We start from the raw sequence: 19023 nt of genomic DNA, 5'->3' as shown, positions 1-19023 counted from the left end.
GTTACTGTGAAATTGCGTGAATGTATCAATGCCGTGCATGTTATCTCCGCTTGCAGTGCTTGGATTCATTGAATGAGTTGACCAAAAATGTAAATATTGCAATATACAGCCTCATGCTACATAACTAAGTTCTAATTCATGCTGAATAAATGAAATAATTAATGTATCTTTAGATAGATTTTTACTCCAAAAGCATTTTATTAAAATAAATTTGATATAAATCAAAAAAAATTTTTTTTGTTTTTTTTTTTTTTTTTAAATCATTTTTATCCACCCTGTCAGTCATACGGGATACATTTTTTCCTGCAACCACTGATTGCACGAAAAAAAATATGATGAGCTGCTTCCCCCATCTATACATTCAACGTGGATGAGGGAATCTATCCCGCTGAGTTATTGTATTTTGCCGGTGGGGAACATTCCCCACCAGCAGAACGCAATGATCTGTGTTGCCAGCTATAGCCTGCGGCACTGATCGTTCTGGAAAAACCCAACAGGCTGGTTGTGCACAAGTCAATTGATAGATCGACTCATATGCAGCCAGGTAGCCCATACATGGATCGCAATTTGTCTGGTCCCTGCTGAACTTCGATTCATAAATGGCCAGCTTTAGAAGGATAGTGTCTTATCTCTCCGATTCTCTCTCCTTTCTTCCTCATCAGCAGGCTGTGTATTTCAGGACTGTAAGCTCTGACAGCTCTCCTTTCTATCTGAGCCAAGACATGCAATCAATGCTGGAAATGCACACATTTTAGTTACAGTTTTTGAGACCAAGGAGAGGGGGAGAGATTCCAGAAAAGGAAGTGACCGCTCTGGGCTTCAACAAAATGGCAGCCTCCAGCAAGAGGAAACAGGAACAAAGCTGGAGGCAATTTACAGCACACACTAATTTTGGTAGCATAATTATTAATGTGGAATGTATGTTCTTTTCTTAAAGAATATTAATTGTTATCAAACTTTTATAGGTAAAGTTCCACTTTAATTAATCTGTATGAGACTGAATATTCAGTTTGTGGAAGGTGATCAGAGGCCACATGAAATCTGACAGTTGCCACCTGTCAACTGCCTGACCTGTTACATTACACAATCAGAATCCAGAAACTGTTGAAGGTCAGTAATGTATCTTTCAAAATTATGTTTCCATTTCAATTTGAAGCCGGCTATATGTCTATAACTGGCAAAATATCAAAATGTTGCTTTCTTGCATCCATGGCAATACTGGAGTCATTCTAAACACAGAATACCTCCAGAAACCTAATTTCCAGCTAGTATTAGACCCCTTTCACACTGGAGGTGTTTTTCAGGCGCTTTAGCGTTAAAAACAGCATCTGTAAAGCGCCTGAAAAATGCCTCATCTGCAATCCCAGTGTGAAAGCCCGAGTGCTTTCACACTGGGGCGCTGCGCTGACAGGACATCAAAAAAAGTCCTGCAAGCAGCTTTTTTGGGGCACTTCATGAGCAATGTATACACCACTCCTAAAGCACCCCTACTCATTGAAATCAATGGGCAGCACCACCAAAGCGATTGCAAAGTGCGGCGGCAGCGGCGCTTTGCGGGTGCTTTATTCAGCTATTAGCGGGGGTTAAAAGTGCCCCACTAGAGCCCAAAAAGCGCCTCTAAAACAACGGTAAAGCGCCGCTAAAACTAGCGGCCCTTTAACGCCGACGCCCCCACGCTGTCAGTGTGACAGTAAGGGCTCTTAGTGGCTCACTGCTCCTAGAAATTTTTTCTGTATAACAACAGTGGAAGAGATCATGTGATTATACAATAGAAGGCAAATCCTCCCATTTAGCAGTCCCACTTCAATTTGTGGGATGGGATGGCCCATCTCAGTATCCCCCAGACAGAGGTAGGTAAGATTTTGCAATGGCCTTTGGTAAACTTACTGCAAAAAAATGCAGTTTAACTTTGATTGGATCACATTGCTAGCACGTCCACTTTAAAGGAGTTGTAAAGGCAGAAGGTTTTTTTATCTTAATGCATTCTATACATTAAGATAAAAAGCCTTCTGTGTGCAGCAGCCTCCCCTCAGCCCCCTAACACTTACCTGAGGCCCCCCTCTGTCCAGCGATGTCCACGAGTATCTCAGCCGTCCGAGATTCTCCCTCCTGATTGGCTGAGACACAGCAGCTGTGCCAATGGCTGTCTCTGCTGTCCATCAAAGTCAGCTAGCCAATCAAGAGAGAGAGGGCGGGCCGGGTTTGGGGCTCCGTGTCTAAATGGGCACAGGGAGCCGTGACTTGTCTCAAGTGCCACCATAGCAAGCTGCTTGCTGTGGGGGCACTCAACCAGAGGGAGGGGCCAGGATCACAGAAGAGGAACCCAAGAAGAGGAGGATCCAGTCTGCTCTGTGCAAATCCACTGTAACAGAGCATGCAAGTATAACATGTTTGTTATTTTTATGGGGGGGGGAACGAGATATTTAGATATTTAACCTCCCTGATGGTATGATTATTTCAGATTTTAGGTGCTGATAGCGGTACAATTATTTTGCACAAAAATTTGGCATTTTATATTATAGGCCTGTAATTCTTAGGAATAATTCACTTAAATCTGTCCAAACAAGAGTCTACTAGACATCCCTGGTATGATAAAGTTTGAAAAACGAAATCAAAAATTATAATATAATAATATAATTATTTATAGTTATTTATTATTATTTTTATAAATCCTGTATAATAATAATAATAATAAATAACTATAAATAATAACAAATACAATAATAAAAACTATTCAATAATGTAATCAAATCAAAAACACTGAAATGTGCTCAGTTGCAGGATTGTCGCTTTCGTTACTTCTAGTGTTTGATGATGAATTTCCCCACAAATCACTATCACTCAATTCTGGGAGTGATTCTAATTTATTATCGCTGTTTTCTAGCTGGTCTAAAAGCACTTTTGATGTAAAGGGACGGTTTTGGTTGCTATGGACAATCTCCAGTTTCCAGGCAGAAAGAACAGTTTTTATAATATAAAACTGCATGCAGGACACTGAACAGACCACTAGGGACCAAGGGGATGTGTACTATAATTATTTGATACAGTACTGTAATCTGTAAGATTACAGTATACTGTATATATACTGTGTGTTTTACTTTTTGAATTTGGCGCCAAACTCCGTCCCTGTGCGTCGCAACGCTCGCAGGGAACAGAGCTCGGCACTGTGAATCGAGCAAGACACGGCGGTTCGCAAATCACAGCGGGGAGACATTGCAGGATCCAGGGGACAAGGTAAGTATCCTCTACATGGATCCTGCGATGCAATCCCGAGTCCGGCTCGGGGATACTGCTTTTGGTATTGAAAATCCACCCCGAGCCAGACTCAGGAATACCGCCAAGGGGGTTAATACTTGTTACAGGTATCCATATAGTGCTGACAAATTACGCAGAGCTTTACATATTGTACATTCACATCAATCCCTGCCATCAAGGAGCTTACAATCTAACCCACATGCATACATACACAAACAAGGGCCAAGTACCAGTGCTGCATACTAAGGCAGTACTTGAATATTCAACTAATCATGAATGAATACAAAACTAGACCAAAAGATTTCTTTAATATTTAACTAGAAGACAAGTGCTGTATTTGAAAGCTGACCTCATGATGCCATACCTTTCTCACAGTTACATGTCTCTCAAGTGTTGCCTAGGGACGCCCTCATATACTATATTACCAAAAGTATTGTGACGCCTGCCTTTACACCCCCATGAACTTTAATGGCATCCCAATCTTAATCCGTAGTGTTCAATGTTGAGCTGGCCCACCCTTTGCAGATATAACAGCTTCAACTCTTCTGGGAAGGCTGTCCACAAGGTTTAGGAGAGTCTCTATGGAAATGTTTGACTATTCCTCCAGAAGCACATTTTTCGAGGTCAGGCACTGATGTTGGACAAGAAGGCCTAGGTCAAAATCTGTTCTCTAATTCATCCCAAAGGTGTTCTTTTGGTTCGAGGTCAGGAGTCTGTGCAGAGCTGTCAAGTTCCTCCACCCCAGACTCACTCATCCATGTCTTTATGGACTTTGCTTTGTACACTGGCGTGTAGTCATGTCTTCTTTTCCAGCATCACTGCACACAAGTGCACAAACTAAAAACAGCCACAATGCCAGGAACCCAAAACTCTACAAGTAGCCTGAATGCTATATACAGTAGTGTAACTGTAGCGAGAGAAGCCCAAGTGGCTGCTAATGGACCTGGAGTGAAGGGGGCCCCATTAGGTTAGGTTCACAAGGCCAGCAAAGGGATGGTAAAAACAGGTGGTTGATCCAGCCCTGTATGTCAAACCTGCCTATTGAAGTAAATAAGGCTATGCCGCAACTGCAAGCCAAGTTGGTGGTGGTGGTATTGTAGCGAGGTATTTCTTTTTTACTTTTTTTTTTTACTTCTTATAATCTCCTAGGTATCCGACAACCAGCGATATCAACAACTGGACACAAAGGAAGGCAAGCCAATATTTTGTTCTTCCTATGGGTAACTGTGCAAACATTTCTAGACATAGGAATGTGTCTGCTAATGGGCTGCTCATATTGTTACAATTGTTTGCAACAATATCTTTACTGAAAGTAATGAAAACTATTCTAGACTAGTATCCTTATTACACAAACATATCATGAGATTACCAGTACAGACATTCAATACTATTATTATATATAATATTCAGAGAGGGTTTTTTTTTTTTTAACTTTTTCACCGCCTCTCCATATTTTTTTTCTATGTTTATTACCCTGATGCTATTTCATAATAGTATTCTTCTTCCTACTATAAAATACAATTTGTTGCAACATGGTAGCAAAATATTTTCACTGCTTGTTATTTTGTTACCTAAATACATGTCTGTTGTGTTTTACTTACTGAAAAATTTAACATACATTAAAAAAGAGAATATACACAGCAATCACTTGCAGGTGCACTACACAGTGGTGAATTATAGAAGAGTAGTGTGTGTGGCAGGCGCATTGCTTGGGCATCATGGCATCCCTGTAATGCCATGCGACACATCCAGAGGGGCTTCCACCAAATAAAGTTCCCGTTGTACATCAGGAGAGCATGTGATGATGAATACACTGACTGGCTGGCACACATATGACAAAAGTTTTTTTTTTCTTTTACAATCTTAAGACCCCTTTCACACTGGGGCACTTTGCAGGCGCTACAGTGCTAAATATAGCGCCTGCAAAGCGCCCTGAAACAGCCGCTGCAATCTATCCAATGTGAAAGCCCCGAGGGCTTTCACGCTGGAGCGGTGTGCTGGCAGAACGCTGAAAAAATTCCTGCCAGCAGCATCTTTGGAGCGCTGAAGGAGCTGCTCCTAAACCGCTCCTGCCCATTGAAATCAATGGGGCAGCCCGGCTATACCACTGCATAGCACTGCTGCACCGGTGCTTTGCGGGCGGTTTTAACCCATTTTTCAGCTGCTAGCGGTTGTTAAAAGCGCCTGGCTGAATACTGCCGCTAAAATGACGGTAAAGCTGCGCTAAAAATAGCGCTGTTTTACCGCCCCAATGTGAAAGGGGCCTAAGACATTCTTCACTAATCTTCATTTTATGGACAATCCACAGACGTCTGGAAGACTGGCAACTGTGGCAAACACTAGAAGCTCAGCTTTGAACTAGCAGTATGAGCAATGCCAAAGAGACTAGTATGAGAGCGAGCAGCTTGATTACTGAAGAAACCTAGCACACAGCAAGCAGCCTGAATACTAGGGACCTACTCTTATGCCGCGTACACACGATCGGACATTCCGACAACAAAATCCATGGATTTTTTCCGACGGATGTTGGCACAAACTTGTCTTGCATACACACGGTCACACAAATCTTGTCAGAAATTCCGAACGTCAAGAACGCGGTGACGTACAACGAGTCGAGACAAATGAAGTTCAATAGCCAGTGCGGCTCTTATGCTTGATTCCGAGCATGTGTGGAACTTTGTGCGTCGGAATTGTGCACACACGATCGGAATTTACGACAACGGATTTTGTTGTCGGAAAATTTGAGATCCTGATCTCAAATTTTGTGACGGAAATTCCGATGGAAAATGTCCGATGGAGCCTACACACGGTCGGAATTTCCAACAACAAGCTCCCATCGAACATTTTCCGTCGGAAAATCTGACCGTGTGTATGGGGCATTAGAGTGTTAGTAAACCCTCATTGTGAACACTGATATATAGCACCATACTACAGGACTTATGTTTGATCTTTGCTTTCTGTCTGCAGTCTGCCCTACAAGTTTCCCTCTTCTCCATTTCCATCTCCACTGCCTTGCAAGGTCCTATGGAACCCCCCTTACTCCAGCATATGATAGGACATACACTAAGCCTTGTTATGGCATTAGGGATGAGGGTGGTCATGTGACCCTGTGATTTTTTTTTTTATATACAAAAGGGATGCATTGTTTTATCATAGAGGATAAAGGATGGTCACGACAGCTGATGTTGGTGGGCCTGATGGTGGGGGCCATGCATACACTGTGCTATAAGGGGGATGAGGGACCAAGTACTGCTGGTGTAAGTAATAGCTCTACAGTGGCTTGCTCCCCATCCCCCTGGACCAGAAGTACAAGCTAGGGTCACTGATGCATAACGAGCATATGACAAAATGCAAGAGACATATTCTTAAAAACAGCTGTAGGTACCCTTTAAAATTCTCCACAAACCCCTGGGAACCCAATTCTTAAATGTAAAAAAACTAAACTAATAGTTTTACATAATGCATCAACTTCCACACGTGTAGGACATCCAGCATTGGAGGTGATTTTTAGGCTTCCAAAGCAAATACACCTTTACACACCTGTACTGACTAGTATTTTAGCGTTTCTCTTCTCCCTTGAATCTCTCACTCAGCTAATATGACCCCAGTGCTGACAGAGGGGTGGGAGATCAAACAAGGATGCTGTCCAGGCACCCAATGTTCTTCTTCTTAACAAATGCCATCATTGGTTCTTAGGATGCCTGCAGCTGGAATGTTTTCATGGTGCATAATAAACACATGTGCTTTTGCCTAACTAAAAGGTAGGCTTCATCCACCCACTGACTTATACAATTTTTATAGCAATATACGTATACAATTTTTGAGCAATTTTTAGACATTTTGCTAAGGCACCCTGAAGAAACCTGAAGGCACCCTGGTTCAAAGAGGCTGCTTTAGGAAGAAGGCTCCACCAATAACAGCAAGCCATATGAATACCGGGCACCCAACATTGGGCAAGGGGCTCCACCAATAACAGCAAGCCAAATGAATACTGGGGACCCAACATTAGGCAGAAGGCTCCACCAATAACAGCATCCAATATGAATACCATGGACCCGACATTAGGCAAGGGGCACCACCAATAACAGCAAGCCTAATCAATATTGGGGACCCAGCATTAGGCAGAAAGCTCCACCAAAACAGCAAGCCATATGAATACTGGGGACTCAACGTCAGGCAGAAGTCTTCACCAATAATACAAGCCATATGAATACTGGGGACCCAACGTTAGGCAGAAGTCTTCACCAATAATACAAGCCATATGAATACTGGGGACCCAACGTTAGGCAGAAGTCTTTACCAATAATACAAGCCATATGAATACTGGGGACCCAACGTTAGGCAGAAGTCTCCACCAATAATACAAGCCATATGAATACTGGGGACCCAACGTTAGGCAGAAGTCTCCACCAATAATACAAGCCATGTGAATACTGGGGACCCAACGTTAGGCAGAAGACGGTTAAGTCTTTGATGACGCCCTGGGGGAGGGGCAAAACGCGTCGACGAACATCCTGCTCACGTCTAACCAGTGACTCATTTCCTGTCTCTGTGGAACGCACGCTGTAAGCGGCGATCGCGGAAGTATTCTGATATGCCTGATTGCAACCGGGGATCCTGTGAGTAGCGCTGTGATGCGCAAGTGATTTCCCAAGCTTTACAATATTTCACCATATTGCCTCTCTTTTTCTTTTGGGGTCAACATCCACTAATATCTGATTTGTCTGCATGAACATCTATTGGCTCCTGCACTAGAGGCATCGCTCTGTAACATCTATGATGATTGACTGACAGCGCAGGCTGAGGAGACGCTGCTTACTTCTAGTGAGACTAAGGAGAGCCTGTTTAGTAACCCAGCTGGTATTCATTTGGGACCATTTATTAGCACTATAGTTTATTAGCACATTATTATCTCACTAGCAATTGGGTAATACCGATTGCGGATTTATTGCAATTTGCACTTTATGTATGAGATTAATAACTTGATTGTGTATTGCACCTAGTGTATATTATTATACACCACCCATGTAATTTATGGTTTTGAGTGTACCAGTATTGCACAGGGCACTTTGTATATAGGTTGTGTATGGTATAGCACATCTATCATATTTACATTATTTTACACCACCCATATCATTTATGGATTTGAGTGTACCAGTATTGCACAGGGCACTTTATATACAGGTTGTGTATGGTTTAGCACATTTTTCACCAGCGCTGTATGTGTTTGTTTTTTAATATGAATACTGGGGACCCAACGTTAGGCAGAAGTCTTCACCAATAATACAAGCCATATGAATACTGGGGACCCAATGTTAGGCAGAAGGCTCCACCAATAACAGCAAGCCATATGAATACTGGGGACCCAACGTTAGGCAGAAGGCTCCACCAATAACAGCAAGCCATATGAATACTGGGGACCCAACGTTAGGCAGAAGGCTCCACCAATAACAGCAAGCCATATGAATATCGGGGACCCAACATTAGGCAGAAGTCTCCACCAATAATACAAGCCATATGAATACTGGGGACCCAACATTAGGCAGAAGGCTTGACCAATAACAGCAAGCCATATGAATATCGGGGACCCAACATTAGGCAGAAGGCTCCACCAATAATACAAGCCATATGAATACTGGGGACCCAACATTAGGCAGAAGGCTCCACCAATAATACAAGCCATATGAATACTGGGACCCGACATTAGGCAGAAGGCTCCACCAATAATACAAGCCATATGAATACTGGGACCCAACATTAGGCAGAAGGCTCCACCAATAATGCAAGCCATATGAATACTGGGACCCAACATTAGGCAAGGGAATACACCAATAACAGCAAGCCATATGAATATCGGGGACCCAACATTAGGCAAGGGGCTCCACCAATAACAGCAAGTCATGTCTTCCTGCTTATCCTCCCAGCCAATCAGGAAGCGGGTCTTAAGATCCGAGAGGCGAATCGATTGTATTGGCTGGCTGGCCGGGACCAGAAGCAGGGGGGAAAAGCTGCTGAAGATGCCTGCAACCTGGACGGGGTGGGTGGACGGGTGAGCGACGAAGGGGGTCGTTCGCTGGCTGACCAAGCGACGGGGGGGGGGGTTTGAACAACCAACCAAACTGGTGGGGGGGGCAGGTGGTGGCTTGTTTGTCAACCCCCTAAAAATGAAGCACTGGCCACCACTGCCTATGACTAGTGGGGAGCACGCTTTGGGGGGGATTTACTAAAACTGACGCGCTCAGAATCTGGTGCAGCTGGGCTTGGTAGCCAATCAGCTCCTAACTTCAGCTTGTTCAATTAAGCTGTGGCAATAAAACCTGGAAGCTGATTGGTTTAGTAAATCTCCCCCATTGTGCTGTAGACTCCAGCAATCCCAGAAGCCAGTAAGTAGCCCAGCTGTACCCCTATCCAGCAGCTGGTAAGTAGTGATGAGGCACAGGAGAAGCAGAGAGCCAATTGTAGCCCTTCATCCCACACACCTAGGACATACCTGAGGTGCCCCCCATGCCCACACCCCAGCTCTGTCCTCCTATGGGTTCCGGACACACACTATATAGACAATGCTGGACTATGATAATGACACCGAGCTCGCCGTGCACTTACTTGCAGGTAAGTTTATGGAAGAATCCTTTCCAATAACAGTAAGCTCACCTGTGTCCGCTCGTCGGCACACCGCCCCTGTCATCTCCGGTCCCCCCTCCCCCCGACATCATTATTCTCCTCCGTTCTCCGGCTCGTTCCTCCGAGCACTCGCTGCGCGTACACAGCACTGAGCAGCCAGGCACGGGTGAGGGGGGGGGGATGTCAGCAGCGCCCTTATTGGCCAGAGGGAAGAGGGGTCTGCAGTGTGATGGAACCTGTGATTGGCAGGGTGTGTGGTGGGCGGGGTAGATGGTCAGTAAAGCAGTTAGAGGATGACGTATGTTGTGTGGGGGGAGAGAGGCACTGGGCACACTGGTCGGGGTACGGTTGTGTGTGCTCAGCTCTAATAAAAGTCAGTGTTAGTGGCCTGACTCACTCTGCTTAGTCTGTGACTCACAACATGGAGCAAGTCTACTCCAGACCTGCACTCTACTTGTTTCCCAGAGAGTATGGGAAGCTCTGGATCAGTATGACACCTGGCATTCCCAGCTCAGAGCTGAGGATGAGCCCCATTCAGTACTGCCCTGTCAGCTATTCGTGGGTATACAGATCATTTTTGGCGCAGCCAATCAAAACAGCCGCAGAGAACAAGACCACACAAAGTTGTCAGCCACTGGTGAGGAAGCTCTGGACCAGGGCATCACTGGAGTGGACATGACTATGGTTCCGCTTGAAACTCAGAGACTCAAACCCATAAAATGAAACAAAATAAAACAAATAAATACAGAGCTCCATTCATCTGTGTTTTTCTATCTGCCAGGAGTTCTGCTTTAACCACCTACCATCATGGTTAAATGTCTGGACAACAGACCTATTGTCTAAAAATATCCTTCATCACAGAGAGGATGCAAACTCCAGGCACACTCCCGATCCCTGTAATCCCACTGTCTGATAATTGCAGATCACAGGCACAATGTACAGAGCCAAGCAGAGAGACTCTGTGCCTTGTGATTGCTGTGATTGCTAATCAAAGCAACTACAGGTGTAAACACTGCTGGTGTTTACATTTGAGAGCGCTCCCCTTCCACTTAATGGCCCGGATCTGATCACAGCAATCAGAGAAGGAGAGTCAGCAGTGGGTGTGGAAGAGGCTAAGCTTAGGGGGGGGGGGGGGGGGGGTCAGGGAGAGAGTTAACCACTTGCCTACCGGGCACTTTTACCCCCTTCCTTCCCAGGCCAATTTTCAGTCACATTTTGATTGACAATTGCCTGGTCATGCAACACTGTACCCAAACAAAATTTGTATAATTTTTTTTGAGACAGATAGAGCTTTCTTTTGGTGGTATTTAAAGTGGTGTTCCACCTCTAAATTGTTGTTGCTAGGGGGTCCCTCGTAGTCTACCTCCTTCAGTGCCTGGGCTGGTGACATCACTTCCCACGGCGCAGGAAAGGCTCAGCTCTGCTCCCTCACTCTTGCCAATCATCTGGGACACATCACATTACAGGTCCCAGATGACTCAGCGGCCAATCACGGTGCGCGGCGCCGCTCACTCATTCACAGTTGCAATGCTGGCGCTACAGAGGGGGAGACGAGCGGAGCTTCTATCCCCCGCATTGCTGGACCCTGGGACAGGTAAGTGTCTGATTATTAAAAGTCAGCAGCTGCAGTATTTGTAGCTGCTGACTTTTAATTTTTTTTAAAAAATGGGAACTCCTCTTTAATGACCACTGTGATTTTTATTTTTTGCTAAACAAACAAAAAAAAAACAAACATTTTGAAGAAAAAAGTCTTTCTTAGTTTCTGTTATAAAATTTTGTAAATAAGTATTTTTTGCCTTCACTGATGGGCACTGATAAGGCGGCACTGATGAGCACTGATGAAGCAGCCCTGATGAGGTTACACGGATATGTGTCACTGATGGGCACCGATATCCGGCACTGATAAGCATTGATAGGCAGCACTGATGGGTGCCAATGATAGGTGGCTCTGATGGGCACTGATAGGTAGCACTAATGGGCACTGATTGGCAGTACTGGTGGGCACTGATTGGAAGCACTGATGGGTGTCAATGATAGGCGACACTGATGGGTGCCAATGATAGGTGGCACTGATGGGCACTGATAGGCAGCACTAATGGGCACTGATAGGCGGCACTGATTGGCAGCACTGGTGGGCACTGATTGGTAGTACTGGTGGGCACTGATTGGCAGCACTGATGAGCACTGATTGGCAGTACTGGTGGGCACTGTGGGGCTGCACTGATCATCAGGACACTGATGATCAGTGCCCTGATGATCAGTGTAGATGTCCCCTTTCACACTGGCTGGTTACCAGCACTCCTCTCCTCATGCACTGTCAGAGTGAGGAGAGGATAGTCCTGTTTGCAAGGTGATCAGCTGTGATTGGACACAGCTAGTCACATGGTAAAAAGCGGGTGTGATTGGCTCTTTACCTCGATCTGTGATCAACAGTGTATACACCGTTCCTCCACCGCCCCAAAGATGCTCCTTGCATGACTTTTTTCAACGTCCTGCCAGCACAGCACCCCAGTGTAAAAGAGCTCGAGCTCTCACACTGGGGCATCGGGGGAGGCGTTTTTCAAGTGCTTTACAGGCTCTATTTTCAGCCCTTTATTGCCTGAAAAACGCCCCAGTGTGAAAGGGGTCTAAAGCTCCGTACACACGATTGGATTTTCCAGCGGGAAATGTTGGATGTCAGGCTGTTGGTGAAAATCCGACCGTGTGTATGCTCCATCGGATATTTGTTGTCGGACTTTCCACCAACAAATGTTGGCTAGCATGTCTTCAAATTTTCCGCCAACAAATGTGTGTTGTCGGATTTTCCGAGCGTGTGTACACAAGTCCGTCGGACAAAAGTCCAAAGTACAAACATGCATGCTCGGAAGCAAGGACGAGCCAGAAGCGGTCGGTCTTGTAAACTAGCGCTCGTAATGGAGAATTAACATTCATGACGTGGCAAATTATGAAATCTCGAAATGCAATACACATTCTCTTCTTCTTTACTGGGATAATAATGAAGATTATTTGCTGGTGATAATGATGGAGTTATTGCAAACAAATTTTCAAAGGCTTTTTTTTTCTAGTGATATCAAGAATAATATTATTATGCTTGTTTTTTTTTTTTTTTTCTTTATTTGGGCGAGTTACCACACCATTATCCTGTAGTTTTTAAGATCAAAGATACAACTATGTTGGTGTCCCTTGTTAATTTTCCATTGAATGTTTTAAAATGTAACTGCCTATTTCCAAACTGTCATTTGAAGTAAAACAAATAGGGGTTTATTTACTAAAGACAAATCAACTTTGCACTACAAGTGCACTTGGAAGTGCAGTCGCTGTAGATCTGAGGGGGGACATGCAAAATAAGAAACAACATTATAGCTTGCACATGATTGGATGATAAAATCAGCAGAGCTTCCCCTCATTTCAGATCTACCCCTCAGATTTAGAGCGACTGCACATCCAAGTGCACTTTCAGTGCAAAGTGGATTTACCTTTCGTTAAAAAAAAAAAAAAAACCCATAGCCAAGTATAGAATAATAGGGGGGGAGTTTGGGACTTTAAATGAAGCACACGGTCTGTGCCTCCATCCCTGGTTCAGGTACAAGAAAAAGGAAGGTGGGACTTTAAATGAGGCTATTGATTTGTGGGGGGGGGGTAATTAGAAAGTATATTTAATTGGCATATGGAGTCTGTTAATACATAACAATGATGCACATAGTAGAAAAGGTTTAATATGTATACACTCATGAAAAACTGAAAAGCACGAAATGAAAAGCGCAAAATGAAAAACGCAAAAAAAAAGCACGAATCAACACTCACCAAACTTCTACTAACACGAAATTAGCAGAAGGAGCCCAAAGGGTGGCGCTAAAGAGCTGAAAAACCATGTAGTACGTCACTACGTTCGTATGCAAGACAAGTTGGAGCCAACACCTTTCGGACAAAATTCCACGGTTTTGTTGTCGGAAAGTCCGATCGTGGCATAACTGTTAGAAAGCCCCCCCCCAGGGAACACTTAACCCCTTGATCGCCCCCTAGTGTTAAGCCCTTCCCTGCCAGTGACATTTATACAGTGATCAATGCATTTTTATAGCACTGATCACTGTATTGGTGTTACTGGTCACCAAAATGTGTCACTTAGGGTCAGATATGCCCCCCCCCCCCCCGCAATGTCGCAGTCCCACTAAAAATCGCTAAACCCTGCCATTACTAGCATAAAAAATTTCCTAAATCTTTCCCCTATTTTGTAGATGCTATAACTTTTGCGCAAACCAATCAATATACGTTTATTGCAATTTTTTTTTTACCAAAAATATGTGGCAGAATACATATTGGTCCAAACTGATGAATATATTTGTTTTTATATATATATTTTTTCGGATATGTATTATAGCAGAAAGTAAAAAATATTGTTATTTTTTTCAAAATTGTCAGTCTTTTTTTGTTGATACCGCAAAAAAACAAAAAACACAGAGGTGATCAAATACCACCAAAAGAAAGCTCTATTTGTGGGGAAAAAGGACATCAATTTTGTTTTGGTACAGCATCGCATTACCACGCAATTGTCAGTTAAAGCGACGCAGTGCCTTATCACAAAAAATGGCCTGGTCATGAAGAGGGGTAAATCCTTCTGGGGCTGAAGTGGTTAAAGATCATAAAACAATACGGCTCCCTAAAGTAATAAGAAACCCTCAACAATTTTACTCTATCACATTGAGCACAATAGTACAAACATTCCCGAGTACAATATTTGTTAAAATTCTTACCCCAGCACTTCAGTCTCCAGTCAGTATTTTAGCTTGGAGAAGGGAGGAGCAGGGAGTGCCTTTCCATCCTAGGCTATGGGGATGTGTGCTTCTATTGATGACATGATGGGGTTGATTTACTAATAGCAAATAGACTGTGCACTTTGCAAAGTGCAGTTGCTCCAGAGCTTAGTAAATGAGGTAAAGCTTCACTTTGCAAAGAATACTCAACTGCATGCAAGGAAATTTTTTTTAAAAACGTAATTTTTGCTCGCACATGTTTAGATGATGGAAGTCACCAGCGCTCCTGCTCATCTGCTAAGCTCTGCATCAACTGCTCTTACAGTGTGCAATTGCAAAGTGCACAGTCTATTTGCCTTTAGTAAATTAACCCCTTAATGTAGGCTGACAAACTCTAGTCTCTGCATGCAAGGGAGGCTCCGTAGGATGCTGCAAGAGAAGGAGCCATCCTGAAACAGGAAATCTGGGGCAATGGTCATGGCACCAACTTAAACTGGAACATAGGAAAGGAATAAAATATGAAGCTGCATACTCAGTATGGGACTAAATCAGCTGCTAAAAGAATAAAAAGATGAGGGGTTTAATATCACTTTCAAATGTATCTCAATCCATAAAAAATGTAATCTATTTCAGCTCACCAGTTCTTAGATGTGGTGGTGGCTGCATCCATTTTTCCTTTATTTTCGCCTGGTAAACCTGCCAGTAACATGTTTCCTGTTCTGGAGTGGCAACACTCAATGACTGTACTCAGAGACCAGTGGCGGTTGGTGCAGCAAACAAACCCATACTCAGAGACCAGTGGCGGTTGGGGGCAGCAAACAAACCCATACTTGCCAACAGATTTTCCCGGGACAATCCCGATTTTGGTACCCTCGTCCCGATCGGAGCTCGTCCCGATTAAATTCCCAGGATTTTGCCTTTGTCCCGAGCAATCAGGAATGTTTTTGGCAAAAACGGCCAGCGGGCTACAAAAAGATGGCCACCGTAAGGACTCTTTTCCTGTGAACACACGGAGAAAGCCGGGAACTGTAGCTGCAACCGCCCCGTGTCCGACGAGAGTAGACAAGACACTGATGTAAGGCGGGGCTCCTCAGATGGGGACACTGATGTAAGGCAGGGCTCCTCTGATGGGGACACTGATGTAAGGAGGAGCTCCACTGATGGGAACACTGATGTAAGGAGGGGCTCCTCTAAAGGGGACACTGATGTAAGGAGGGGCTCCTCTAATGGGGACATTGATGTAAGGAGGGCTCTGCTGCTGGGGGCACTGATGTAAGGAGGGGCTCCGCTGCTTGGGACACTGATGTAAGGAGGAGCTCCGCTGCTGGGGACACTGATGTAAGGAGGAGCTCCGCTTCTGGGGACACTGATGTAAGGAGGGGCTCTGCTGCTGGGGACACCAGATGTAAGGAGGGGCACCACTGCTGGGGACACCAGATGTAAGGAGGGGCTCCATTGATGTGGACACCAGATGTAAGGAGGAGCTCTCCTGATGGGGAAACCACATATAAGGAGGGGCTCCGCTTATGGGGACACCAGATGTAAGGAGGGGCTCCGCTGGGGGCACCTGATGTAAGGAGGGACTCTGCTGGGGGCACCTGATGTAAGGAAGGACTCTACTGGGGGCACCTGATGTAAGGAAGGACTCTACTGGGGGCACCTTATGCAAGGATGGACTCTGCTGGGGGCACCTGATGAAAGTAGGGACTCCGCTGGGGGCACCTGATGGCATCTGGTGGGAGGCAACGTGGCAGGTGACATGCTCAGGGCCCCCACTGATTCTGCATTATGGTGAGTTGAATGATTTCATTTTATATTACAATGTAATAATAGAAATAATGCACTTCAATCATCCTGACACCATAACAACCATGGTGTCGGGATGATTGAAGCGATAACACCAGGTGTTTGGAGTATCTTTATCTCCTGATTGTTAAACTTTCTGGAATACACATATTTCTATTGTGGTGTAGGATCTGGGCCTGCTGTCCCTCCATCCCTCTTTCTTTCCTTCCTTCTCTCTCCTTCCCTCCCCTCTATCTTTCTCTCTCTCTCTCTCTCTCTCTCTCTCGCTCTCTCGCTCTCTCGCTCTCTCTCTCTCTCTCTCTCTCTCTCTCTCTCTCTCTCCTCCCTCCCTTTTTCTCCCTCCATCCCATCGCTCATCTCAGACTCTAACCACACACCCTTTAAGGCCACGGCCCTTTAAGCCACGCCTAATATTTTGCTTAAACCATGCCCTTTTTTCAGAGCGGTGCACTTTGCGCCCCACATTTTCTTTTTCTGCTATGCCACGCCCACAAACAAATGCCCCACCGCCACAGACTCCGCCTACAGGCAAAAAATTGTCTCTATACATTTTTTTACAATGTTGGCAACTATGCAAACCTGCCCCCCCCCCGCACGTGGAAGACAGATGGCGGTGATCAGTGCCCCCCCATGGGAGACAGATGGCGACGATCAGTGTCCCTGCAGAAGACAGACAGACGGCGATGATTTGCTTCTTTTCCTGGACAAACAGGCATTGCTTCTCCTCCCAACTGAACAGGAAGTGGGTCCCTAGACCCGATTGGCCAGGAGTCTTAAGACTCCCTAGCCAATCGGGTCTCAGGACCTGCTTCCTGATTGTCCGGGAGGAGAAGCAGGAAGACAATAGCGAATATTAATTCGCTATTGTCACACAGCTGGGTGGGCTCAGGGTGCAGTGCTCTGCGGCCCGAACCCCCCTTTTTTTTAAGCCAATTAGAACCTCAGACTCTTATCATGTGGTTAAAAAAAAAACCCCATTGAAATCCATGCGTCCGGCGCCCTGCATGTAGATTAGGGGCTGAACGCATTGATTAGGGGGGCAGCGTCCCTGTGCCCCGTATGGACAGGCCACCACTGCTTGTTGATACTGTGCACCTTGCAAAGTGCAATTGCATTCTGAAAGAGCAGTTGCTCTCTAGAGCTTAGTAAATGAGGGGAGCCCTGCTGACTTTCATCATCCAATCATGTGCAAGCAAAAATGCTGTTTTTTTTTTATATTCCTTGCACATGATTGGATACTCTTTGCAAATTGAAGCTTTACCTCATTTACTAAGCTCTGGAGCAACTGCATTTGCACGGTGCAATATCACTTTGCAAAGTGTACAGCCTATTTGTCTTTAGTTAATCAACCCCAGCAAGTCAGTGGTGTACCATAAGGGGTAACGATTGCGACCTGGCCCATGCTACAGGGGGGCCCGTGCGGCCTCCCTGTCACATTAGGTTTTACAGGGGGGCAATCTTTAGGTTCCGATCCCCTGCAAGGCCTCATGCACACTGTAAGCTTAAAGATGATTTTTCTCCCACAGGAGTTCAGCAGTGTTTTTAGGGAAGGTTAAGGCCTCATGCACACTGCAGCTCAAAGAAGCTTCTCCTACAGGCATTTAAGCTGTTTTGAGCTTTTACATTTCTCTGCCTGTTAACTCCCCTCCATGTTAGCCTCAGCCTGCAGCAGCTGAAAGCAAGCTACTCCTACTCTTTCTCCTGCTGCTTTCAGCTTCTGCATACAGGGGCTTGGTTCCTCTAAACAGGAGAAGCAACGCCTGTTCTGCCAGGAAGAGAAGAAACAGCCCTGGCTCTTCCCTCGACAAGCTGGAGCGAGGAGCAGCATCGGCCTTCTAAGGTTAGGCCACTAATCGTCGCCGCCTGTCTCCTGTGGGGGAACTGATCGCCGCTGTCGGTCTCCTGCGGGGGGGGGGCACTGATCGCTGCCGTCTGTCTCCCGCGCGCGGGGGGGCAGGTTTGTTTGCCGCCCTCCCAAAATATCGAGCACCAGCCGCCACTGGTCTCTGAGTACAGTCATTGAGTGTTGTCATCCCAGAACAGGAAGCATGTTACTGGCAGGTTTACCAGGTGAAAATAAAGGAAAAATGGCTGAAGAAATAAAATGGATGTAGCCACCACCACATCTAAGGACTGGTGAGCTGAAATAGATTACATTTTTTTATGCGTTGAGATACACTTGAAAGTGATATTAAACCCCCCATTTTTTTATTTTTTTAAGCAGCTGATTTAGTCCCATACTGAGTATGCAGCTTCATATTTTATTCCTTGCCTATGTTCCAGTTTCAGGATGGCTCCTTCTCTTGCAGCATCCTATGGAGCCTCCCTTGCATGTAGAGACTAGAGTTTGTCAGTCCTGAGACCCGATTGGCCAGGGAGTCTCAGGACACACTTTCTATTCGGCCGGTAGGAGAGCGAGATCCCCATCATCTGCCTGTAAAGAGGCCTCTGTTCGTCCGTCTCCCCAGGGGGGGGGGGGGTTGTTGATCGCCACCTTCCCGGCCATCTCCCACGGGGAGCTGGTTGGTGGCGTCGGTTTGCCGCCCCCCCCCTTAAATTATTGAGCACCAGCCGCCACTGTCAACAAGTA

At 45.4% G+C, this 19023-nt stretch overlaps 1 protein-coding gene across 7 annotated transcripts in view; it reads right to left on the bottom strand.

Annotated features, from left to right (window-relative positions):
• TPST1 (tyrosylprotein sulfotransferase 1) overlaps positions 1-10091 on the bottom strand; it is a 128604-nt gene extending 118513 nt beyond the window's left edge. For 2 of the 7 annotated variants that reach the window (XM_073615111.1, XM_073615114.1), the window contains exon 1: positions 9907-10090. The gene's annotated coding sequence lies outside the window, so the exon portion shown is untranslated. Of the gene's footprint in view, positions 1-9858 lie in introns of all 7 variants that reach the window. The other 5 variants (XM_073615115.1, XM_073615116.1, XM_073615117.1 and 2 more) reach the window with 5 other exon arrangements.
• Positions 10092-19023: the final 8932 nt, after the last annotated feature.

The sequence above is a fragment of the Aquarana catesbeiana genome, linkage group LG02 (assembly GCF_042186555.1).
Source record: "Aquarana catesbeiana isolate 2022-GZ linkage group LG02, ASM4218655v1, whole genome shotgun sequence".
Taxonomy (NCBI): Eukaryota; Metazoa; Chordata; class Amphibia; order Anura; family Ranidae; genus Aquarana; species Aquarana catesbeiana.
Note: the sequence above shows the minus strand (reverse complement) of the source record. Positions and strands in the feature narration are given on the sequence as shown.